Source organism: Vicugna pacos, chromosome 12 (assembly GCF_048564905.1).
Source record: "Vicugna pacos chromosome 12, VicPac4, whole genome shotgun sequence".
Classification (NCBI taxonomy): domain Eukaryota; kingdom Metazoa; phylum Chordata; class Mammalia; order Artiodactyla; family Camelidae; genus Vicugna; species Vicugna pacos.
In genome coordinates, this window is record NC_132998.1 from 49,112,025 (window position 1) to 49,138,057 (window position 26,033).

General features: G+C 39.8%; 1 protein-coding gene across 6 annotated transcripts in view; it reads left to right on the top strand.

Annotated features, from left to right (window-relative positions):
* The window catches only part of BBS10 (Bardet-Biedl syndrome 10), a 101,982-nt gene that overhangs the window by 56,185 nt on the left and 19,764 nt on the right, over positions 1 to 26,033 (top strand). For 4 of the 6 annotated variants that reach the window (XM_072973369.1, XM_072973368.1, XM_072973370.1 and 1 more), the window contains 3 exons: positions 15,354 to 15,465; positions 22,281 to 22,432; positions 25,239 to 25,293. The gene's annotated coding sequence lies outside the window, so the exon portion shown is untranslated. Of the gene's footprint in view, positions 1 to 1,128; positions 1,174 to 15,353; positions 15,466 to 22,280; positions 22,433 to 25,238; positions 25,294 to 26,033 lie in introns of those variants that run through there. The other 2 variants (XM_072973371.1, XM_072973373.1) reach the window with 2 other exon arrangements.

Below are 26,033 nucleotides of genomic sequence, written 5' to 3' on the forward strand. Positions count from 1 at the left end.
AGTGCCGTTGGGTGAGCCTCATCTCCAAACTGCCAGGAATGACAGCGCTTACCTCGAGGGCTCTTGTGAGGATTTGATGGCATGATCCCCAGAAAGTGCTTAGCTTAGCGCCTGCTGCAGTATGGGCTCTCAGTGGATGTCTGGCTATTGCCATCGCTGCTTTTGTTGTTACTGTTAAAGGTGGGAAAGAGGGGAAATTACTTTGGTCATTTCCATTAAGGTGAAGGTGACTTTGAGAAAAAGGAAACTCTCAAAGGCTTCCCTCCCTGCCACTCTCGCAACTGCTTGGCACAGTCAGCGGACCTCTGTTCGTGCCTCCCAGAGGTGAGTGAGCACTGTCTCCTTCCAGCCTCTCCTGCATCTGTAGAGCTCATGGGACTTGACATACACCAACCCCAGGAAGGAGCGCAGGGGAGTAAAGAGCAACCGCTCAGAGGCAGCTTTTTAGAACATTGCTCTTCTGGAGGTGATGATCCTCCTCTCTTTCCCCAGAGATGCTGCCTGGAAAACCTCCAGAATATTCACCATCTGCCCATCACCTGTGCCTAGCACCACGCCCCTTCCCTGTTCCTTTCCTCGTTTTTCTAATGCTAAACAAGTCACATGGGTCCCCCTTATGGGATTTTAAGCTGGATTAAATAGAAGGGACTGTAGTGTAGAAATACAATAATAAAATTAATTTCATTGGTTTCTTTCTTGTTTAAATGTGGCTACTAGAAACTTTAAAATTATATAGGTGGTTTGTACTATATTTCTATTGAGCAGAGCTGCCTTAGAGAATTCTAGTTTTTTCTATTTCAATGGAACTTACATGCACAATTTAAAAATACTTAAATTGGGAGAAGGTGGAAGGTTACTAACAAACTACATGCTTTCCCCTAAGCCTCAAGTTCTGTTTGTAAGCAGTTAAATCACCTCTTCATGTACTGAAGACCAAAACTCAAATGTCTAGGGTATTAAAGAGAACAAAAGAGGGTCCAAAAAAGAGAGATGGTCCCTGCTGGCAGTGTCCTTGTCCTAGGCTGGAAAGTGAGTTGGCCAAATGGTACTTACATGTGAAAGGGAAGAGGAAAACAAGCCACTTCTTAATCCTAATGTTCTAACACCTCTCTTCTAATCTCTCTCTAGCCTCCATCTTCTAGGAGGGCAGGAGTCTTTGGGCTGGGAAGTTACGTGGCCTTTTACGGGAGCTGGGAGGGGGGCCTGAGGATGCTGGCCCCTCAGAATAATAGGTAAAGATAAAAAATGCTAAATAGAGAGTAAGCATTTGCTTATACTCGGTGGCCTGCATTAGTAGGAACGAGTGATCTCAGTTTGAGTCAATGAGCCCCAGAGAATGTCAAGGTAGTGACAAGGAACCTTCATATACAAGGAATAAAGAGCAAACAGATGACCCCAACAGTCTTCTCTGGATGACGAGCGGGCCATCCACTAAGACTCGTCCCCAGTGGCAAATTTATGGTATCAAAGTTATTTTCCTTGAAGCAGCGAGTCTTAGTTTTCTCTCTTCCTGTTCGCATGTTGTCGTTTTGCCACTGAGAATAAACCAACGACATGTGAAGTGGAGACAGCAGAACTCTTACTGTCCTCCCCCAGATAATATGCAGATAGCAAAAATGTGTCACTCGTTCATTTCTGCAGGTGCACTCTTCTAAGTAGTGTACCAAAGACATCTCTTGGAAGTTATTATTACTATTTATATTAAGAATTCTTCCCAGATAAACTATAGAGTCTGAGTTAATAGATGTCTCACATGATATATTGGAACATTTTGGGGGTGGTGGAAAGTTTTTAAATATCTTGCTTTGAATATTGAGTCTGTACTTTAAAACTGATATATCTAAGTACGATATAAATGTGGAATCAAAAATCAAGAGAAAAAGTTTAGAATATTTTAACTTACTGAAGAGATTATTGAAAAGTTATCATATTGAGATTTTAAGACTATGTTATTTCCCTGACATCTGATTTACTCTCTTTCTGTGGTTTCTGTTTCTTTAGTGTAAGAAAATTGTGTGGGTTTTTCTGACACCAAATACATCATCTCATCACCAACCAGTTCTCCAATTCTCTGACACTAACTGGGTGTGCTACAATTCAGTCCAATTCTGACACTACCCAGAGTTAGTACAGACGCCACAGATTAAGGGCTCAGTCCCACAAGGCGGCCTCCACTTCTAATGCAGCTACAAATCAGGTCCCCGGGCTACCTGCCCTTCTGCTTGGCCAGTTACCAATTTGGAAATTCCCACGATGCCTGCCCTTAGATTTGGTAATTCACTAGAATGGCTTACAGAACTCAAGAAAATGTTTTCATTTCTATTACTGGTTTATTATAAAGGATATAACTCGGAAGCAGCCAAATGGAAGCGAGCATAGGGCACAGTATGGGGAGGGGGTGTGTGGTATTTCATGCCCCTCCTGGTGCACCACCCTCCCAGCACCATGATGTGTTCACCAACCAGGAAGCTCTCCAAACCTCACCACCTAGGGTTTTTATGGAAGTTTCATTATGTAGGCATAATTGATTAAACCAACTTTCATTGGTGATTAAACTCGGTTTCTAGCTCCTTTCCCCTCTTGGAGGTGGGGGTGGAGGTAGGGCGAAACATTCTAACCCTCTAATCACACAGATGTTTTTTGTGGCAACCAGCCTCCATCCTGAAGTTATCTAGGGCTCCTCTGTGAGTCATCTCGTTAGCATACAAAATACAGTAAATTCCAAGAGTTTTAGATCTGTGCTAGGAATCAGGGACAAAGACCAAATATTTATTTTTTATTATACTCCCAAATGATCATGATAAATAGTACCAACCATTAACATTTATTGGATGTCAGTGATGATGCTCACTGCTGTGTGGTGGGGGCTGACAGGGGTGAACGGGGGAGAATGTGAAACCCTCAGAGATTCTGATGGAGCAGATAGAGGATGGGGCATGGGAATCAGCATTTTAATAAACACTCTAGGTGATTGTAGTTCAGGTGGTCCACAGATCACTCCTTCAAGAAAAAAAAATATATCCTTTAAAGCAGTTTTGACACTGTTCTACCTTGTTTAGTCGAACAAAAGTTATGTTTTTATTCAGATTTAGAGCATTAGGTTAGGTATATCTAAACTAATGTCTGTGAAAGATTTTATTCTAATGCAATTTGTGTCATAGACCTCAATAGACACTCAGGCCGATTTGGTTTCTGAAACAGAGAGCAAAGAAGTACTTGAAAATCTCTAGTGCCCCCATGGACTTCATCCAGAGATAGATACACTCTAGCAATAGATCAAGTATTAAAAAGCAGGGCTTCTCAGCGTCGTTACTGTTGACATTTGGGTCTGGATAATTTTGCTGTAAGGAGCTATCTATGCATTGTGGGATGTTTAGCAACATCTCTGGCCTCTATTCACTAGATGCCAGTAGCAGTCACCCCTTCCTCCCCTTCAGTTGTGAACCAAAAATGTCTCCAGACATTGTCAAATGTTCCCTGGGGGACAAAATCCACTCCGGTTGAGAACCACTGCTCTAAAGGAAATCAGCGAAGTGTCCTGTGATAACCTCCCCTCTTCTTATTTCTCTCCCTTTAGTTAAATGGTTATGTATGCAAAGCAGCAGAGAGCTAGTTAAAGGCAACTTTGAACTCAAGGTAAATGAGAACAAACACTAAACCCTCTTCTGGCCCATCAGGTGCCTTATGGACCTCAAGGGAGAGTCCTGGAGGGATGAGGGTGGCAGATCTTTGCTGGCTGCCTTTTCCTCCCAGCATTTAAAGTGATTATGAAAAAGACTAAGTCATTCTCACCCGCTTTAACTACAACCAAAATTCCCCAAACTTGATCGTTGAAAACATCATCTTGTCAACAGGAACATTTCCAGGAGTTCTTAGGCGTTTGTGAAAGTGTACTGCTTCTACACATGCCCAGAACTATTATTACCATCAGAAGCAGGACCCAGGATTTCAGGGACCTCAGGGGGATCCACAGTGAGAGGAAAGACACCGTGGGAGGTATGACCAGTGTTATTTATAGTTTGCCTCAGGTTGTTGACACCGGTCCAAGCAATTCTATCCTTGCAGGATAAATTCAGGTGGCCAGTTCCACTTGGAGGAAGATAAATAACTGATCATTGATTTTTCTATAGGTTCAGAAACTTTATGTGCAGCAAGAAGGAAGAAAACAGAAATAAAATCCTCTCTTCACCTCTGCTGTCCAGAAAATGAAATATGTCTTCTTAGACTCTGTTTGGATGACTCAGTTTCCACAAGATGGTGTAACTGTGGAAACCCTTTTCAGTTTTTCAGTATAAAATGAGATGGGCTTTCCTAACCTTGTAATCTTAAAAGAGCTGTTGAGGTATGTTCTTCCCTTACTGAGCCTGGCACATACAGTTGAAGTGGTTTGTGATGGATATAACTTGGTATATACATGGGTGTAGCCCCAGGAATAAGCGCTACCAGAAAGACTTCCTTCCCCAAAGCTCCCAGTCATCCCAGTCGGGTCTGAAATTATAAAAGCATTGAGATAAATGAAGTTACAACTTACAGCCCAACCACAGCCCTTTAAAAAATTCAAGCATCCCTGGGAAAAGTAACAGTTAAGATGACATCAACTATTCATACTTCAGTGTGAATTAGGTTATTATCTGGCATAAAAATGAGGAATTAGCATAGACATTGAGACTCTGAGGGACATTTTTGAGGGAGATGGGAAAGGAGGGATTGTTTGGAGGATAGCAGGTCGTCTAGAAAGAAGAATCTAAAGCAAAAATTAAGTGCTAACAATTTCTTCTTTTTTAGTGCTTTATTGTTAGTGCTGTCGTCTTCTTAGTGCTTTATTATTATTGCTCTTTTAAACTCTAAAAGTAGCACATGCTAAATCAAACAATACAGAGGCATTTATGATAAAAATGTATAGTCTCCCCCTCTCCTCTTGCCCCACCAAATCTGGCTCCTCTACCATGTAAATCAGTGTTAGCATTTTGTTTATTGGGTATCTTTTTATTGGGTTTATAGGGTACATTTTGCCACATTTCTATAAACTCACACATGCATGTATAGTATACATGTAGGGATTCTTAAAAATTTTTTATTGAAATGTGGTTGATTTTCAATATTAGTTTCAGGTTACAGCAAAGTGATTCAGTTATATGCATACATGCATATATATTTTTTCTTTTCAGATCCTTCAAGCATATAAGGTTTTAAAAGCTTTTTCAAACAAAGACAAGATTATTCCATGTGCTTAGTTATCTATATGGACATCTTTCCAAGTTAATGCCTTTCTCTTATTCTTTATAATAGCTGCATATATTCTATAATATAGATATATCATTATTTATTCAATAATTTTTCTATTTGCAGATATACCTCTTATCTCTAGTTTTTATTATTAAAGATAGTGCTTTATAATATGGGGGTCAATGAATAAACCGTAATGTAATATAATCGAATATTAGAGTTAAAATGAATGGACTAGAAGTATATGTAACAACATGTTTAGATCTTAAAAACAATCTTGAGTGGAAAAAATATACAGAATAAAATTACCTACTACATAAAAGGTTAAACGTATACAATAAAACTGCATACTGATTATGGAAATGTAAAGATGTAACAAAAATTTTAACAGAAGAAAAATAATGCTTCAAAAAACATCCTAGTACATGTATCTGCATGTGCTGATGCTTTTATTTCTCTAAGAAAGATTTACAGAAAATGCCACCTAGGACAAAGATGGTGAATTTCTGTTCCTTTTTAACATGACATTGTTTGGAGTGAATTTAAGGTTCTGTTTACCAGCTTTTGAGTATGTTTCAGTTTGTCTAATTACTTAAATCCTATTGGGTAAAGATAGAGATATAAGAAAAATAATGGTAATTTAAAATACTCTTCAACTGGACACACGATTCCTGGGGAGTTTGGACAGAACACATTTACCCTGACTATTCACTTTCTTTGTTCTGGAGCCTATTCTTTCATTTAGGGATGACAAAGAATTGTGTTCGCTTTGAGGGCATCAGTCTTATTTATAGTTTGATCCTGACTCTTGAAATAATAAATATTCCAAAATAATCTGAGGAAAGCTTTTCTTAATGGTCCAAATACAAAGCATGGACAGTTTATCCACCCAGAAGAGATACAGAATAAAAAGAATCAAGAGTAGACAAGTCTGTGACCTTGAATTTTAAGTTCAAGGGCTTACCCAATTTTTATATGACATAGATATCAACAATGAAAATGTGGAGGGCAAGAGACATGAGTGAGTACAGAGACATACGATCCAGCCCTGCCTCCATGTCTGATACATGTTCCTTGGAAGGTCTTCTACCTGTTCATGAATGTGCTTTAACAGCCGAGTAGGTCCAGGACTGGTGGCCTTGCAGGGGGCCACTTGAGGAAACTGTCTCAGCTGCAATTAATTTCCTCCTTCCTTCTTTTCTTCTTTTCTTCCATTCTTCCATCCTGCCTTCCTGTCTATTAAAATATAGTTCACACATAACATTGTGTAAGTTTAAGGTGTACAGCTGCATTGATTTGCTATATTCATATATTGCAGTTTGATTATGACCTTAGTTTGGCTAACACCTCCATGGTGACATAATTAATATAATGTGGTGGAAATATTTATGATCTAGTATCTTAGCAGCTTTGAACTTTATAACACCGTATTGTTGACTATAATTACAATGCTGTGCATTGCGTCTCCAGAACTTATCTTCTATTTGCAAGTTTGTTTCCTTAAACAACAGCTTGCCGTTTCTCCACCCTCAGCCTTGATAATGTCCCTTCTACTCTCTGTTTCTAAGAGTTTGGCTTTTTAAGATTCTGCATATAAGTGATATTATACAGTATTTTTCTTTCTCTGTCTGACTTACCTCACTTATCATAATGCCCTCAAGCCATCCATGTTGTTGAAAATGACAGGATTTCCTTATTTCTCATAGCTGAATAATATTTCATTAATATATGCCACATCTTCTTTATCCATTCACCCACTGACAGACTCTTAGGCATTTCCATTTCTTGGCTATTGTGAATAATGCTGCAATAGACATGGGAGTGCAAATATCTTTTCAGCATCCTGTTTTCATTTCCTTTGAATATATACCCAGAAGTGGGATTGCAGGATCATATGGTAGATCTATTTTTAATTTTTTGAGTACTACTTTCCATAGTGGCTGAACAGTTCCACCAGCAGTGCCTGAGTTTCCATTTCCTCCATATCCTTATTATCTCTTGTCTTCTTGACAAAAGCCATTCTAACAAGTATGAGGTGACACCTCATTGTAGTTTTGATCTGTTAGTTCCATGATGATTAGTAATGTTGAGCATTTCTTCATGTATCTATTGGCCATTTGGATGTCTTCTTTGTAAAGAAGAAACTATTCTCTTTCTCTGACCATTTTTAAATCACATTGTTCAGTTGCTTAAGTTGTGTGAGTTCTTTATGTATTTTGGATATTAATCCCTTAACAGATATATGGTTTGCAAATCTTTTCTCCCGTTACTTAGGATGCCTTTTCATTTTGCTGACTTCTTCCTTTCTGTTCAGAAACTTTTTAGTTTGATGAGTCCCACTTGTTGATTTTTGCCTTTGTGGCTTATGATTTTGGTATCAGAGACTTTTTCTTCATTATATATTTAGAAAACTTCTTATCCCATCCACCTGTTAGAGTCCCCCCTTAAGGTGAATTATCTTACCTTAAACATTATCTAGTTGCAGAATTTATAAACTGAAACCACTCTCTAAACACCTACTGAGAGGAAATGGGGCAGGGCTCAAGGGGACAATGAGGAGACCACTAAGCTGAGTATTGCCTATAGATCCCAAGCTCTGGGGAGGAAGTCTTCCTGTCTCCCTGACCTATTGCCTCACCACTGTTCAAGCTGTTTTCCATGAAACTTGTAAATAATCAAAAATGGATCCAGATACCCTTTCTCTTTGTTCCTATAGCTCACTGTGCTTACTACTCTCTCAGAATTTATCACATTCTAAAATTTTTAAATGGAAGTATTGCAAAGGCACGTTCCAACTGATACTAAGACTCTTTAGGTCTTTAATCTTCCAATACAAAGCCAGATTTACTGTATATTCTCAGTGAGGCACAGGCAATGTGATTCTGCTCCCAAAGTACATGCCAGCCTTTAGGTACTAGACAAATAATTTTCAAACTACACAGCTGGACAAAAATCGTGTAGAATGTCTCACTCTAGTTTGGGAGTCCTGTACATATTTCTAACCAGCATTGTAACAGAGTGCATACAGATCTGTCTCAGCCTACTGGATTATTAGTTTCTAGAATTCAGGACTCTGTTTCATTCATCGTTTTATTTTTAGCTCCCAGTAGAGTGCCTGGTACATAGTAGGCACTCAACAAATAGTTGTTAGATAGCGAATAGTTGTTAAATTTTTAAAAATGGAGCATGGAAGGGAACCAATGTTTATTAAACACCTACTACATGCCAGGCTCTGGGCTAAGTGCTTTGCAAAATTTATTGAGTTGTTTGGTATTTGCTAGTGTTCTGTATGGTATGTGGCTCCAGGAATTGCACTAGGACTAGAGAAGATTATGGGAAGATACCTTTCAGTTCAATGTTAAAATCTTTCTAATGTCCAGAGCTGCCTGAAGATGAAGTCGGCTGCCTCAGGAAGGGTGAATTCCCTGTGACTGTGTATAGACTGAAGATGTTATGAGGACCCAAACATGAAGTGGGGTGGAGCTGTCAACCGGATTAGGCTCCCACACTTGGGCCAGGCGAAAAGAAGAGGCCAAGCCCAAGAGTACTGCACTTCTTCCTTACCTCCAAGTGAAACAGTTACCTCATCGTGATGAACAGTGCTGGCTTTTGGCCTCTAAATTGGAGATATAATAGGGAGTAATGCGGTCTGTATATATTCCTTCTAAAGAGCACAATTCTTCAGCGCCAAAGGATTCCATGCAAGAATATGGGTCCTGTGTTGAGAAATCTTTCTAGGAATTCTCATTTGTATGACCTCCTGATCCTTAAATGTGCTATCAAGTATCAAATTCAATTGGGGGAAAAAAGAAGAAAGCACTGCGGGGCACAAGACGTGTTCACACATTTGGCCGATAGTCAGTTTATTATCTCTGCAACTAATCATATTTAAGGTATCTTTAAACCTGAGAGTCTTGTGCTGTTTGCCTTGTAGAGTGGTTATAATCCAGTGTCTGGTTATAAATGATAAATCCTGATATTTAATGACAGTGTCCTAAGTTCACAACACTCCAGCTTTAACTTTCACACAGGGAGATTAATTTGTGCTGGCCCTACTTTATTTCATTGGCTTTTTGTCATCAACATCATTGCATCAGAGGTTTATCTGATTATTTTGTGTAACTTCATCAACCAGAGGGTTGATTGATAACACAGGGACAGAGAAAGGCAGGTAATCTTATTATAACTTTGAGAACAAAGCTCAGCTCCGCAGGGGGCATAGAGAGACTGTAGTGAATTAAAACCCTGTCCAAAATGATATACACTTTGGCAGTGATATTTTGACAGTCTCAGTTTTGAATTATCTTCCCAGATGTTCTCTCAGCAAAATTAGAGAAACTTCATTTCCAGTGAAAGTCCTTTGACCCTGAGGTGGAAAATGACTTAGAATAGGAGCTTTTACCTTCTACAAAGTGACTTATTCCCCTCTTGATCTGGGCTCATGGAAGCTGTTTTCTGTTACCTGGAATTCAGGAAAAGTAGTGCAGAAACCACAGGCATCTTCTCCTGGGATGATAAATTACTGATGCCCCAGAAGGTTATAATTGTTGATTTCTAGGGAAATACCTGGAGTAGCTTAGATCAGCTCTGCTCTGGGCAATAGAAAAAAAGCCCAGGTCCACCCCTTTCCTTCTTTTCTTTCTTGATGCCTTAGTCCATGCAGGGAGCTGTGAGAAAACACCATAAATGGGGTGGTGTGTAAATGGCAAGCATTTATTTCGCACAGTTCTGGAGACTGTAAGTCTTCAGTGTCTGCTGAGGACACGTGGCAACCTCACATGGAAGGGACAAGATAGCTCTCTGGGATCTCTTTTAAAAAGGTGCTAGTCCCAGTCATGAGGGCGCCACACTCATGACCTGATCACCTCCTGAAGGCCTCACCTCCTAAGACCATCCCTCTGAAGGTTAGGATTTCAGTGTGACTCTTGAGAGGATACGAATATTTAGACCATAGCCATTGGATTAGACTTTTTTTTTTTAATTCCAATGGATTGGTCCCATTTGCCATACTTACAATTTTGGCATATCCTAAATGAGTGGTGCCTTGGAGGTACCTGGCCAGCTTTTAGTAATGTAGGACTTAGAGGTATCTGCTCCAGAAAAAAGGAAACCCCGTAGTCCATATGGTCCATCCTTTTTACCAGGAAACAATTAAGGGTAAACCTATGGTAATGAGCAGAGTGAATTTCCCAGGAGCATGCCCACTACTTATCTCTTTCCTAATATGACATAAAGTAAGCAGTGTTAGGAGACAGTTCTCTAAGGGCTTAGTTTCTGCAGGTATTGAAAGTTAGGTACTGACTGCCTTTTTTCCATACTGTCTTTTCCCAATTGCTTGTACAGTGTACAGCCTTGGAAGATATAATCTGTGCCTCCAAAGCAAACATCAAATTTTCTTATAACTTTGGAAAATAGAGATAATGTCTCCTGCCAGAGCAAAGAATCTGCTCAGTGCCACTTATAAAAAATTCAGATTACCTAACCTCAGGGTTTGCCTTGTAATAAAGTCCATTTTGTGTGCATGAATCATCTGGCCTTCCTCATGTTGCTTTGAGGGAATAAGAGTTCAGAGAATTGGTGATAAATGCTGACAGCCTGGCTACTGCTATTGTTGTGAATAATAAACAGTCCTTTGTGTCTGACCCTGGAGATTTGTATCTTCTAGTATCCACAAAACGTTAGTGGGCTAGTTCCCTTGTAAATAGAGTAAAATTTCAGACATTTAATTCTTGAATAGTCAATGATGATTAAGTTTTCAAGAATCTTAGAGCAACAGGCAAAGAAGAGGCTACCAAAGTGGCTGGATGATGGGTCCTGATTATCAAGGGAGGGCATAAAGTTGTTGCTAGGCAATGGGGTAGAGAAAACTATGGCTGGAACCCCAGAGAGGGTGTATGGGGGCACCCCTTAGAATTTGTTCAATAGAAAGAGTTAATAGCAAACAGCAGCTATCAAATAAGGAAAGAGCAACTAAGGATTCAGAGTTTTGACAGTAAATGTTTGGACCATTTCATTTGGTAAAAATATGGAAGAAGTAGTGGAACAAGGAATTTATAAATATCCAATATGGTTCCTGAGAAGGTACAGAAATGAAGACCATGGCAGTTCTATATTTTCTTCCTGGCTAATTTCTTTTTTTCATCCCCTCTCCTTTCCCACTATTGGCTGATTTTAAAATACAGTCTTCACATTATCAAACATTGGGTAAGTTTATGGCTAAACTAAAAGAAAAGTTAACATCATCCAGAGATGGATACTGTGAACATCTTCCATAAATGGATATCATGATTCCTGGAACTTTGTGCTTTTACATTTGGGAGGAGACTGTTAGAGCATCTTCATTTGTACAAAGGATACTAGCATCTTGTCAGGCAGAAGCATGAAGATGTTCATGTTGAAGTGTGGACGTTCAGATAGATACAGAATGTGTGTGCATGTTGGGGGTGATGAGTGTTTATCTGAGAGCTGACTGGTCAAAGGGATAGATGTGCTGGTAATTTACTCATTATCACTGAGCTCCAAATCTACCCTTCTTTACCAGCTGGCTTCCTGCTGGGTTCTGCCAAGAGAAGACATTAGAAAAAGGCAGGAAAAGGAATTCCCTCTTCCTGTTTGTTTGTATAGCACTTCATCCTAGCAGTGACAGTTGATTGCAAACTCCGGCTTCTTTTTGGCATCCCCAGAACCCATCACATTCTAATACTTCTGAGATGTTAGCACCATCCGGCAGCACCCTCTCTCAGAGGTCCAAACCCCACGGCCATGACTTCTTCTCCAAGCTTCCAGATTCTGATCACCTCAACTTCCCTCTTGTTTTCCCCAGCCAACAGGCGTGTAGCTGTTTCCTGCACTTCTCTGTGTCACCTCCCTGATGTCCTTTTGTGCTTTAATCCCTCCATTTGTGTAACCAACTTCTTGTATTAACTTTTCTCTGTTGGAGTATGTCATGCAATTTCTATTTTCCTGACTGGACCCTGACAGATAGAACTGAATTTTTTTGTCAGGGGGAGGTAATTAGGTTGATTAATTAATTAATTAAACAATTAATTTAATAGAGGTTCTGGGGATTGAACCCAGGACCTTGTGCATGCTAGGCATGCGCTCTACCACTGCACTGTACCCTCCCCCCTAGAACTGACTTTAAGACATATATTTTATTTATATTTTTATCAGAGAATTGTATTATAGATGAATATTAGTGATATTTAAGGCTGTCAATTTGACTTACGGCTTCACTTGAGACAAGAAATCTGATGAAAGAAAGATACTAAAATTGTGAGCAAACGTGGATTTTGAGATAACTTATTATGAATTTCAATGATGATCCTGTTTCCTTTTTGTCAATATGTTTTAAGTGTTTCATGTAAACAGCATTATTTTCAGTTTTTTGAGCTTAGTCACTCAGATTCTGACTTTAATTGGCAAATCCAGTCCATTCACAATCAGTATAAAAACTAATATACTTGGATATTAATTCTTCCGTTTCACTCTGATTTTTTTCTCCCTTAGTTAACTTCGCTGTTGTTTCCTTTTTCCTTCCCTATTTTCCCTGTTTTGGTCAGTCTAATTTTCATCTCTATTCCTTGAATAATCAAAGGTCAACTATGTGACTATAGTGGAATGTTTTCTTTTTCTTTTTGAGAAAGACCAAAGTTTTAAAATGCTGCTTTTCTAATGATTATGATCTCATCCATATAGTTCTACCAGGAAGTCTTTTAGGGAAACTAGATTGGCAGAAAAGGTTCAGCAGATGTCATCCTCGGCGCTGTAGACTCCACAGTGGTAAGATTGCCTTGGTTATTGTTGGGGCTCAGGATGGGCCACCTCAAAATATGCTTCAATGGTGTATTGATTATTTTAAATTAAAGTTACTTAAGAAACGGCAGGAGACCTCCTTCTTTGTCTCCCTGAAAGCAGGAAATTAATCTCTCATGCGCAAGGTACACTCCCTGCACCTGGAGGTAGAAGGACACCCTTATCGCCAGAGATAGGGAATTTGGGTCTGAAAAGGGTGCATAAACAAACCTTGTTATTTCTTTAATTTACCACCCCAAGCCCAAACTCTGCTTAGATTCCTCACTAAGCACTCAAAGCCTAAGTTTTCTTGTCCTGTCAATTCCTCACAAATTTATTATTTCATCTCAAAATATAACAGCTGCCTGCTCTGGCCACTTCTTAGGTTCTGCTTCTCCATGTGCATGAATTGAAATTTGTTTCTTTTCTCCTGTTAATCTGTCTTGTGTTAATTTTAATATTAGTCCAGACACAAGAACTCAAGATAGAGGGTAAATTTCCCCTCCCTGACACTATGGTTTGGATACTTCCCCCGCCTCCAACACCTTCTCTAGAACATAAAACAAGTAAATTAAAAGTGAAAACCTTGAAATCAAAAAAGTTCTGCTATGAAAAGAGCCTATTAACTGAATGACTGTGAAAGTTGTTCATGCTTTTAGGCTCTGGTTGCTCTTTCCTCTCTAAAGAAAGCACTGCTTACACTTGCAAACTCCTGTTCATCCTTTGAAAATCAGCCCAAGGATCTTCTCTGCCCATCTGTCCCTGGCCACCCTCTCCACACTTGCTTCCTTCTTTGTGTCCCCTCCACAGCTTATGATGCCTGCGTTACAGCCCCTATAGCATCGTCCTGGAATGATTGCAGCTCTAGGTGGCGCACTGTTTGAGAGCAGAAAGGGTTTCTTCACCTTTTTATCTCCAGTACTGAGTTACAGTGTTTAATAAATGCTTCTTGGGCAAATTATTGATTGTTTCTTTCACCAATGGTAAATTGTTTATTTACAGCAGCATATTTCTGGCATCTCTTTCATTTTTGAATTTTTCCTAAAGCAACAGAAGAAAGCAATTTTAGAGTTAAGGTTGCCCCTAAGAAACGTAAATGGTAGCTTCACTAGTCCTATTAATATAGTCCCCTAATATTTTGAGAATTTGGGTTGAAGCCTTCTGCACCCATGTTTCTCTCTGCTCCTCAAAGATTCTTTGGCAGATTCCTATGTGTGTACCGATGACTAACCATCTGAAGGCAATTTCAACCTTCTTGCTCATGGGAGCAGACCTTGGAATCTGGCCTCGCTGGTAGCCCCACGGGCTGTATTTGTTTCCAATGAGATTTTCTCAGGAATAATTCATTTTGGGGTGGTTTGAAGTTTTTGGCAGAGATGCTCTCATGAACCCTCATTCTTTAACCCCCTTTAAAACATCTTTTTAATCTCTCTTGCCCCAGGTTAAGGCCTCTATCTAACATGACAACAACTGACTATTTCCCAACTCTGACTGACATTCAGCTTGATTATAGGTTCAGGCAATACCTAAAATCAATGCAAAAAAAAAAAAAAGTGAGGTCAGAAGGTTTGAAATATAAATCCATTAAGGCCTGACATATTCTGGAAATTTTAGTGATTAGTCCACAGTCACCCTCTGCTCCAATTATGAAAATAACACTGTGACTTTAAACTAAAATAAGGATCTTGGACCTCCTTTCTAAGAAATTTGTCATTTAAAAAAATGCAGAGAAGCAATTTCTGTAAGTTCAAGTGCTCCTTATTACAAGAGTGAAGATAGTTTATTTTCACTTTATCTGTTACAGAGGGAGTCAATAGGCAGGAGATACTTCCAGACTGGCCGAGCAGGTCTGTCACATCGCCCTACGTCAGAGACGTTCCCGCCACTTCTCACCCCGCTGTTCCCACCACCACAGACGCTCACTCTCTCCTCTTCTAAGTACTTAAATCTTCTCTTATTTTTCCTTCAAGGTCAGACTGAAGTCCTGCATTCTGAACCACGATAACTGCTTATTATTAAGAAACATTATAATTTCAAAATTCTACTTGTCTATATTGGACTTTGCATCAACTGAAAAAAAACCCAGACCTTTTTAAATGTGAATTGCTCTCAAGCCACAAGTTCCGTATTCTATGTTTCCGTATTTTTGTGCCTGCATTTCAGCTATTTCTGACTTCTCTCCAAATCTCCGGAGTCCTGCATCCATTTCTCCACTCTATACACAGAAGGATTTGGTTCTGGCCGTCAGTTAGGCTCTGGGTGTACATCCTGCATATTCAGCTGGTGCTTTGAGATCAACTTGATACATTGACCTTTTACCTTTCCCCTTGAAGCAGCAGAAGTTGGGACCAGCTGGGTTATTACCACCACTTCCAGACTCTACATCGATCCTGAAGGAGAGAATCCTGCTCCTGGACCAGGGGTACAAGAACAGCAGGACGAGAGGTGATGCCACTACTCCCTTGACCTGTGCTGTAAGGCTCTGGCTGCTGAGTGGATGCTTTCATGCATCCATGGACTTAGCTTAGGGCGAGCTGGTAGCCACTGTTCTCTCTTGCCCTTACATCTCACCCAATGCAGGGGCCATCTGGGACAATTATAATTTGTCTTAAGTGAGCTAACATTAGCATATACTTAAGGAATCAGGTATCAGGACTGGGGGTATACACTGAACAGGTAAACACATGGGTAGTGCTCTTGCCACATCTTGGATATCAGGACCCTGTCTTATATCACTTCTAAGGACAATCTTGTCCTTCCAGGGTATCCCTGAATCATTTTTGCCTTCTAGTCTTCATACAAGTAACTAAGTAAAATATATCCTATTAAAAAAAAACAAAACAAGAACAGAGACTGTGGAACATCACTAGAGACTTTCATTCATACTGGTATTAATTACGTATTTTGGGCATATTTGTTCCACAATAGCCTTTTTATGCATGTGCAGAATTCAGCTCTGTTCCCAAAGTACACTGTGAGATCCCTTAGTGCAGGTGCAGAATTGTAGTGGTAAGCAGACTAAACCTCAACCTAGTGGCCAATGAAAAGGGGTGTCTCCTGAGTGTCCGTAAAAAGGCTAGAGTGGAAATTTCTGCCTGGTAAATGTGAGGGAAAAGCAGGAATGTATCTGACCTTCTCTCCTGGGGAGAACTAGCCCAGGGTAAGTACCTTGGGGGTCCACAAGGAACTGAGTCTTGGAGTGGCCTAAAGGCCTCATGTTTTGTCCACTGACAGGCTGAAACCATTAATTACTCGTACGACTTCCAGATATCTGCTCTTAGTAGATGAAAGAGTTTGGGTAGATTGAGTCACGTTATTTCCTTTTCCTGGGCAAACTGTCAGACTGCACTTCTGAGCTTTCTTAGAAGACAGGTGTAGCAATGTGCTTGAGTTTTGTCGGTTGGAAATTCCAAGTGGATGCTGACACTGAGTTCAGGACTTGCCACCTCAAAATATACCACTTGGATATATCAATTATTTTGAATTTTAGACATTTGAAAAATGTAAATTTAAGAAGAGGTTTTCTCTGGACTCCCCTATTTGCCTAAAGATAGAACCTCCAAAAGTAACTCAACTGTTGTAGATCCCCTCCCCAGGAGTTTCATCAACCAGGGAAGATTGACTGTTATCACAGAAAAGACTAGAAGTCGACACCACACCCAAACTTTGTCACCAACTATCTGTCCTTCTAGGGACACATTTATCTTTCCTAAAAATCATTTACTGTCCCCTGAGGGGCCTACATTCCTCCTCGCCTTTCCCTATTAAAATGTTAAGTCTGGATTCTAAGCTGCCTTGGAGAGTTACTCATTTTCCCCTGCGTGTCTCCCATGTACACACAAGGCACATGTGTTACTAAACTCCTTTGGTTTTTCTCTTGTTAATCTATCTTTTATTCCAGGGGTCTTGGGTAAAAACTCCTCCCCTATAATCATTAGCATGAGATGTGAAAAGAGCAGGATACAAAATGGTTTTTCCTAAGTCATCTCAAATGTGTTTTTGGAGAAGTAGGAGGACGTCTGCCAAAATGTTAAAAATTGAGAGAATCAGTTCACTGAAAATGCATATCCTTTCACCTAGATCCAGGACTGCCCCACACTCTGGAGGCCTCTTTGTTCCTCCCGCCTTGCTTCTCCCCAAGAGATGAGGAGACTTCTAGGCCAAGAGGCACACCCATCTGAAGCGCATCTCCCACCCCCAGGCCCCTCACTTTTATTCCATATGCTTCAGGTATACTGGACTCTGGAATGCCTGCTACTTTCATCTGTTTTGGTGTCTGTCTTCCTGAGGTTAGATCACGTCCACTGTGCACACCTCTCGGCCCAGAGGTGGCCGAGAAACCCTTGTCTGTGGGAGTGAGGAGCTGTGATATTGATGTATAGGGCAGCGAATAAAGGGAAGGCAAATATGTAGGAAACTAATAGTAGATAAAGCTGATTAGTACAGTTTGTTATGTAGCTTCCTCTGGTGCCATCTCCAGACATCCAGGCTGTAAAGTTATCCCTGGTGATTAACTTTTTTTGGTTTTTTTAAAATGTACTTTTTTTTAATTGAAGTATAATTGATTTATAATGTTATATTTTCAGGTGTACAGCAAAGTGATTCAAATATATATGTGTATGTATATATACACATATATATTTATGTGTGTGTGTATACACATACATATTTACTTGTGTGTGTGTGTGTATATATATATATATATATATACATGTGTGTGTTTATATATATATATTCTTTTCCAGATTCTTTTCCATTAGAGGTTACTAGAAGATATTGAATACAGTTCTCTGTGCTATACAGTAGGTCCTTGTTGTTGATCTATTTTATATGTAGTAGTGTGCTATATATGTTTATTGCAAACTCCTAATTTATGCTTCCCCACAACCCCTTTCCCCTTTTATAACCATAGTTTGTTTTCTATGTCTGTGAGTCTATTTCCAGGTTGTAAGTAAGTTCATTTATATCATTTTTTTTAGATTCCATATATAGGTGATATCATATGATATTTGGCTTTCTCTGTCTGACTTACTTCACTTAATATGATAATCTCTAGGTCCATCCATTTTGCTGCAAATGGCATTGTTCCATTCTTTTTTATGGCTGAGTAATATTCCTATCTATCTATCTAACTATCTACACACACACACACACACACATATATATACACCACATTTTCTTTATCCATTCATCTGTCAATGGATATTTAGGTTGCTTCCACATCTTGGCTATTGTAAATAGTACTGCTGTGAGCATTGGGGTGCATGTATCTTTTCAAGTTAGAGTTTTCTCCAGATATGTGACCAAGAGTGGGATTTTTGGATTGTATGGTGATTAACTTTTGTTCTTCCTGGTAGAGAGGAGAGGAGGTACAGCATTGCAAACTTATGTCCTGCTCTTAGGTAAATAGAGGAAAGGCAGGGAGGTTTTCTTATATCTGCTTCTTCTCAATTGCCTTCAGCTCAAAATAATCCTTATGCCAAAGTGACATATTTTGGAGGTAGCATATTCTGCCACCCCACAGATGGTGCTTGAATGCATGAACTGAGGTGTCACACATACATATGCATAAGGTCCCTTGTGGTGCAAGATGGACCTGGGGGTGGGCAGAGGAAGGGGACTGGCTGCAGGCCAGGAGACTAGGGATGGGCTCTCCTTGCATTGCCATGTTCTAGAACAAAACTTGTAGAAGTTTGTGAATTCTACATTTGAACTTGGCTTCTAGGTGATTATGAAGATATATTGGTAAGGTAAAAGAGTATATTTTATTATTTTATGAGTTTGCCTTATAATCTTAAATATTTGGGCACATGGCTTGCCATGTCTGTCCATTTGCACCCAGGCCCTGCAGGGACAGGAACAGGCCTGCTTAAATATACCCATTATCAACATTTGGCCACATTGGCTTGCCATGTCTGTCTGTCTGTCTGTCTGTGTATCTATCTATCTATCTGTATCTATTTATCTGTCTATCTCAAGCTGCCTTTTTAAAAAATACTGAACCATTTGAAACCATGCTCTATAGAGTTAACAGAAGTTGATGACTAACAGGAATTCTTGAGCTCATCTTACAGAGCAACAGATAGGGGAACAGCTTGTTAAAACCCCTCTGCTTGTAAACTGCCTTCCTTGATGAAGCTCGCTTTAGTCATTTTTTCCTTTTCTTGGTTTTTTCCCTGTCTTTAATTGCATACCTTCCCAGCTTCACGTGGCCCAGTTGTTTTAAAGAACTTGGGGTCAGCTCTTGTCCAGTGTGAGCTGCCTAAAGCTGCTTGGGACCACTGACCCTCAAACTGGGCCTGTGCAGGTATCCGATGAGTGGTCTTTTGACGTCAGAGGGCCAGAAAACTCCACCCTCAGATCATGCTAAGTGCCTCCATTTTGAATATGCAGAGACATGTAACCCAGGTGCACCTGCACAGAGCACCGACCTTTCCCCATGCCAGGACCACCCTGTTTATCCTATAAATGTCCCAACTTCAGGGAGGTGGATCAGACTTATTCTATCATCTCCTCGCTTAGCTGTCTTGTGAATAAACTCCTTCCTCTGCTATAAACCTCAGCATCTCAGCATTTGTCTTGCTTCACATCAGGCAAATGGACCTGGTCCGTTAACACATTTGAAAGTATGTTGTAGACACCATGACACTTCATCTCTAAACATGTCACCATGTGTTTTCTAAGAACAAGGACATTCTCCTATGTAACTGTAATATCATATCACACCAAAGAAGTTTGATATTGATATAATTAAATTATCTGCTATATAGCCTATTTTCAAAGTGTCTCCATTGTCTTAAAAATGTCCAATTAAGATATTATACATGTCTTTTTATTCCATTTGTTTAGTTATTCTTTTGTGTTGTCGTTTATAAAGATGTGAGTTCACGCTGGATTAGAAAAAGAAAAACTGGTTCTTCACCTCAGATAGTTTGAGAAGCACTGTCCTGAAAATGGTGTTTGGCAGGAGTGTGGAGTGTGTGTGTGTGTGTGTGTGTGTGTGTGTGTGTGTGTGTTTGTGTGCTTGTAGGGTTGAAGGTGTTAAGGAGGAAGACATTTCCCTCTACCCTTCTAGGCTCTTCTGGCTGGTCTGAGAACTAAGTTGACAAGATGCAGATTAACAGGAGAAAGTCAAACAAAGTTTAATAACATGTATACATGGGAGCAGCCCAGGAAAACAGTAATTCTCTCAAATGGCCCAAGCCCTCACCTTGAATACTATCCTTGGCTAAAGACAAAAGAGGATGTGAGAGTGGGAACAGTCAGTTATGGGAGGTTACCAGGAAAGGCACAGTGAACAAGATTAATTATGGTGCAGATTTAAGTCTTTGCCTTTCCATTGATAAAAGTTTCTAGAGCTTTGGTTACCCTCCTTCTCCAGGTACAAAGAGGGAGACACACTTATAAATGGAGATTTCCCTTACAAATGTAAATATTTCTTACAAAAGGGCAACTTCTACTTGGTTTTCAGAACTCCTCCCAAGTCTGCTGTTTATTAGAAAATAACCACCTTAAAACAGTGAATATGCCAAAGAGACTTATTTTAGGGTGGCAAATTCTGCTCCCCTACAAAGGGAAAGAGATCAAAGAAAAAGTCGTTAGTTTTTGATTTGGGGCTTTTTTTTCCAATCTAGGATCCAAACGAGAATCATCCATAACATTTGTTTTTCATGTTGTATAGTAATAAAGTTATGAAAACACTAAGAAAAGCTTCCTGTTAAATAAGGGTCAAATTAGATTGCTTGATATAATTGGTGGAAATGTGAAAACACTAAATGCATTTTATGGAAATAGAATGCATGGTGTTCAGAATTTTAAGGGAGTGAGAGGAGAATAAATGCCAACAACCTTTGAGCCTTAATTTCACAGTTTTTTCCAAGCCTGTTATTCCTTAAGGATATGCTCCTGCTTTTCCCTTCTGTAGGTTTCTACTATGATTTTATCTTTATCCTAAAACTAAAGTGGAATAAAGGCAATGTCAGATAAGGGACTTTTTAAAGTAAATAACACTTTAAGCCAGTTGTGTTCACATGTTTTTAATAAACAAATTTGCACTTTGCACATTTGCAAATCCTTGCAGTGTTAAACACTGATTTCCTCACTTCTCTCTTGGGCAGACTTCCTCTTCCATATCCTCACATGTGACAGTAAAACATTGATGTTTGTGAAACGCAACCATTTCCTGATACCTCATTCTTTTTCATGGCAGCAAACAGTGATGTTATAAGCATCTGTCTTACGAGCTTTCATTCAAGAATAAAAAAACGTTCTTAACAAGAAATGTAAGCAGATAGGGTGGGGGTCCCCAGAGAAAAAGAACCAAGCATGGCTTTCCTGACATAAGAGAAGCCATTTTTGGCCCAAGCCTTTTTGTGATCTAAGTCTGGCCACAATGCTTACCCTTGGACTGGTCTCAGTAATTAGTGATCTTAAGGGAAGAAAGGGAATGCAGGAACAAAGAAAAAGCAGTAAGAAACAATACTTTAGCTCTAAAACAGAATCCTAGCTCCTCTTCAAGGAATATACATAACAGTACTGCCCAAGACAGTAGCCATTAGCTATTTAAGTTCAGCTATTTAAATTTTAAATAGTTAAGATTAAATTATAATAAATTAAATTAACATCAAATAAAATAAAAAATTCAGTTTCTCAGTTGCATTCACCAAATTTCAAGTGCTCACTGGCTACACGTGGCAAGTTGCCATCATATTGGACACCGTAAATATAGAATATTTCTGTCACTGCAGACTGTTCTGTTGAACAGCCCTGTTCTAGCATTACCTACAACACTTATCACAGTTCTGTTTACAGAAGATATTAAAAAAAAGAATGTGAAATAATACAGAACACATAGTATTACTAATATGGTTACTTTTAGTAAGATCAAGAAAAGTCACATTTATGGTTTATCATTTAAAAATGAAAGGGTTGGAATGGAAAGAGATAGACATTAAGAGACCTTTTTAAAAAATGCACACCGATAGTACAAATAAAAGAGAGTACCTGCACTGTCTGTTTTCACAGTTGTGTGTGTGTGTGTGTGTGTGTGAGAGAGGTTGTTGTCAGGATAAAAATGAGAGTCTTCATGAATTATGTAAGGCCTTAGACAAGTGTGAGGTATTGTTAGCAATAATTACAACAACATAAACAGCAGCTTGGCTATTCTGGTTTTGAGACAAAAGGAGATGGGGTAGTGACTTGAAATTGAGACACACTGTATCTTTTCCCTCATTGTGTTTTCTCACTATGTTTTACCATAGAGTTTGCAGACTCTGACTCGACAGGGGAGCTGAATACACAGGAAATGTTGAGAAATGTTGCTGCTTTCAGGAGCATCAACATGGCCCTCCAGACAAACTGGTTAAGCCCTGCAACTGGCTGAGCTTGTGGACAGGAGTCCCGTCCTCTTCTGGTGAGCAGGAATCTTGGGTTCTGAATCCCACCCCTAATTAGGAAACTCGCCATCCTAGGCAGAGAGGCTGTGGACTCTCCAGGGCCTCCCTCCCTAAAGACTCCCGATTGATACCTGCCCTCCAGCACCGCACTGATACTGGACTGTCAGTGGCTTTTTCTTTATTCCTTTTTCTTTTAAATTGAATGCACGGATCATGAAATAACAGCTACACAGAATGGTTTTGCTCAGCAGAATGTAAAGATTATTTACAGGAAAATGTTGTTTTACGTATAAGTGAATAAAAATATAATGAATATCGTCTTAGGATCATGGTAAGAAGTATACAAGGACTCTCAGAGCTGAAAGAGGCATTTTAATCATTTAGCCCAAAGATGAGGAAGTCCCTGCTGAGAAGTAGTCCCCAGTCTCTGCTTAGGAGGTACCCGTATGTCAGTGAGCGTCCTGGCAGGAAATAGATGGCACAGTTTAACTGGGGAACTAGAGAGGGACGATTTACGAAACTGTAGGCGGGCTTCGTGGAAACCAGCAAGGAACAGTGCAGTACTTTAAAACTAGCAACATCAGGGAGCCCTGCCTCCCCTGTGCCTGATGGGGCAACAGAGGGCATGGTTCTTAGACCTCTGAGAGGGTAGCTGTCTTGGTCCACCCTGGCTGCTATAACACAATACCGTAGACCGGGAGGCTTAAACAACAGACATTTGTTTCTCATGGTTCTGGAGGCTGGAAAGTCCAAGATTAAGGCGCTGGCAGATTGGGTTCCTGGTGAGAGCTTGCTTCCTGGATTGCAGACAGCCGCCTGCTCACTGTGTCCTCACATGGCAGAGAGACGGCAGGCTCTGGTCTCTCTTCCTTTTCTTATAAGGAAGCTAATCCCATCAAGGGCACTGCATCCTCATAACCTCATCTCAACTAATTACTCCCCAAAGGCCCACTTCCAAACACCATCACTTTGGAATTAGGGCTTCATGTGATTTTGAAGGGAACATGGATATTGAGTGCAAAGCAGCAGCAGGTGGGGAGGGCTGCCTGACAGGAGCCATCACCTTCAGTAGAGGGATGAGGACAATCTGACACAAGGCGGGCCTGGGGAGTAAGGACCCCCCCATCTCACTTTCCACAGCTCTCCTATTGGCCAGGCTCACCAAGAAGCAGGAGGATAAGGTGGCCAGTTGATCTGGTTTATGTCAGTCAGCCTCTCTTACCACAGAGCAACAGGAATAAGGATCTGGAGCGACAAATAGAAAATATACAGCTGTGGGGGAGGGTTTGGCTCAAGTGGCAGAGCGCATGCTTAGCATGTAGGAGGTCCTGGGTTCGATCCCCAGTACCTCCTCTAAAAATAAATAAATGAATAAACCTAATTACCTCACCCCTCAAAAAAAAATAATAAAAAGAAAATACACAGCCAGCCTCTCAGGCTACTTATTTCCCTGGAATGATTAAATGCAGTAATGTGTGTAAGGCTCTTTGTGTAGTGTCTACAATGCTACAGAAACTTAATAAATGCTAGTGTGCTGAGTATAAAATTTATAGTCCCAGACTTATTCCATTTTTCAAAAGCTTAAAAACTGAGTTAGGATCTAGAGTCCCCAGTCTGTTTAGTAGACTGCAGAAAACAGTCTTACCAAATTATTGAAACTCAGTCATTTTTGAAAAATTCTTTTTTTTTTTTTTAGATAAATTGCCACATTCAGGGTTTTCCTTTCTACTTTCTTCTCCATTTCTCCCCTTCTCCCCAGGTCTGATCTAAATTTCTGGAAGGATCTTACGAATGATGTAGGTATCAGTAGTGTGTGGCTTGCTGCCATCCTGTGTCCTCTGTGCTATTATCATCTGTTCTTTCCAGTTCTGTGGTTTATGCCACATCCTTATGCTCTGAGTCTTCCAGGCTTTATCCTTAATACAGGCAGACCTCGAAGACATTGCAGGTTTAGGTCCAGGCCACCACAATAAGAGCAAACATTGAAAAAAGTGAGTCACACAAATTCCTTGGTTCCCCAATGCATATAAGTTATGTTGACACTATGCTGTAGCCTCTTGTGTGCAGTAAGTCTAAACAATATACATATCTTAATTTTAAAATACTTTATTGTTAAAAAAGGTAATCATCATCTGAGCCTTGGGTGAGTCGTAATCTTTTTGCAACAGTAGCGTCAATCATCACTGACCACAGATCATCATAACAAATGTAATAATAATGGAAAAGTTTGAAATATTGTGAGAATGACCAAAATGTGACACAGAGACATGAAGTGAGCAAATGCTGTTGGAAAAATGGCACCAGTAGACTTAGTCAACACAGGGTGGCCACAAACCTTCAATTCGTAAAAATCACAGTTATCTGCAAAGTGCAGTAACATGAGGTATGCCTGCACTTACAATCAACCTTCAGAATTAAAAATTAATAAAACCAAATATCTTTCAGCCTCTCTTGCCCCCTTAGCTAGATAACCACATGCAATGAATTATCTGTTCAACCACACACAGCAGTCTTCACAATGTGGTGTTAAAGTCTGTTATTAAGAGTCAAATATCATAGAATTCTGTCTGAAGTAACGAAATTAAGTATCAGGAGTAATAATTAAGAAAGATAGTCAACTATGATTCTGTTTGTTATAAAACTGATTTTGGGGTGCTTCATATTTATTAGGGAGTGAATAAGACTGACCACCCAGTAGCCACACATCAGTGATGTTTGACCTACCTTGTCAGGAAAGACTTTAATTTTCACGGATGTGTAAGTCTGAAGTTTGGCTCTCCACTGAGTTTCTGCTTCCAGGTAATAAATCTTTTTCTTTCTCAGCCTCACTGATATGAAAATGGAAGGAAGTTTGCTGTGATCTCTGGGCTTCAGTTTGGTAAGATGCCACAAGGGGATAAGGGAATAAGACCAAAAGATAATTTGATTATTTGATGTATTTGGAAGCATATCCCAATTCTCTGAACACTGGAATTTTGACATTTTGAAATAAGATTAATGTGGTTTGCACGCCGGGCCAACACCCAAACTGGGTAAGTAGTATGGTGCCTGTTCTAGGCTTGAAGGTATTGCCTAAATCCAACTAATGACCAAGGAATGTGGAACCATGGAAGTCAAGAGGATTTAGTTAATTTCATCAGCCTTTTGTGATTTGACCCTTTGTGGTTAGTTCTGAACAGGTTCTAAAGTTTAATTCCTTTGTCCATGTTACCATGTGTGCATCCAAAAGAAAAATAAGAAGAATCCCATCCTGCTCTCCATACACACACCTAGAGAGCCAGCAGGGATTAACGCAAGAGCCCACCTTGCTGAGGGCTCTGCCCAATTATATAAAAGACCAAGTATTTACATTCATCCTCATTGCTAGGACACAATGTGTTCTCAGTGTATTACTCATTACCTCTTGAGTGGTGGTATTTGGTTACTCACTGAGTAACAGGAGAAGAACCAGTATAAATGGTAGAGAGATTGTAAGAGCAAACACCTAATTAGTGCTTTCTTTGTGTCAGGCCCTGGGATAAGCACTTTTCGTATATTAACTTATTTAATTCTCCCAGTAACCCTATGATGTAGTTCCTGTTCCTAACATTCCCATTTTAACGGATAAAGAAACTGAGG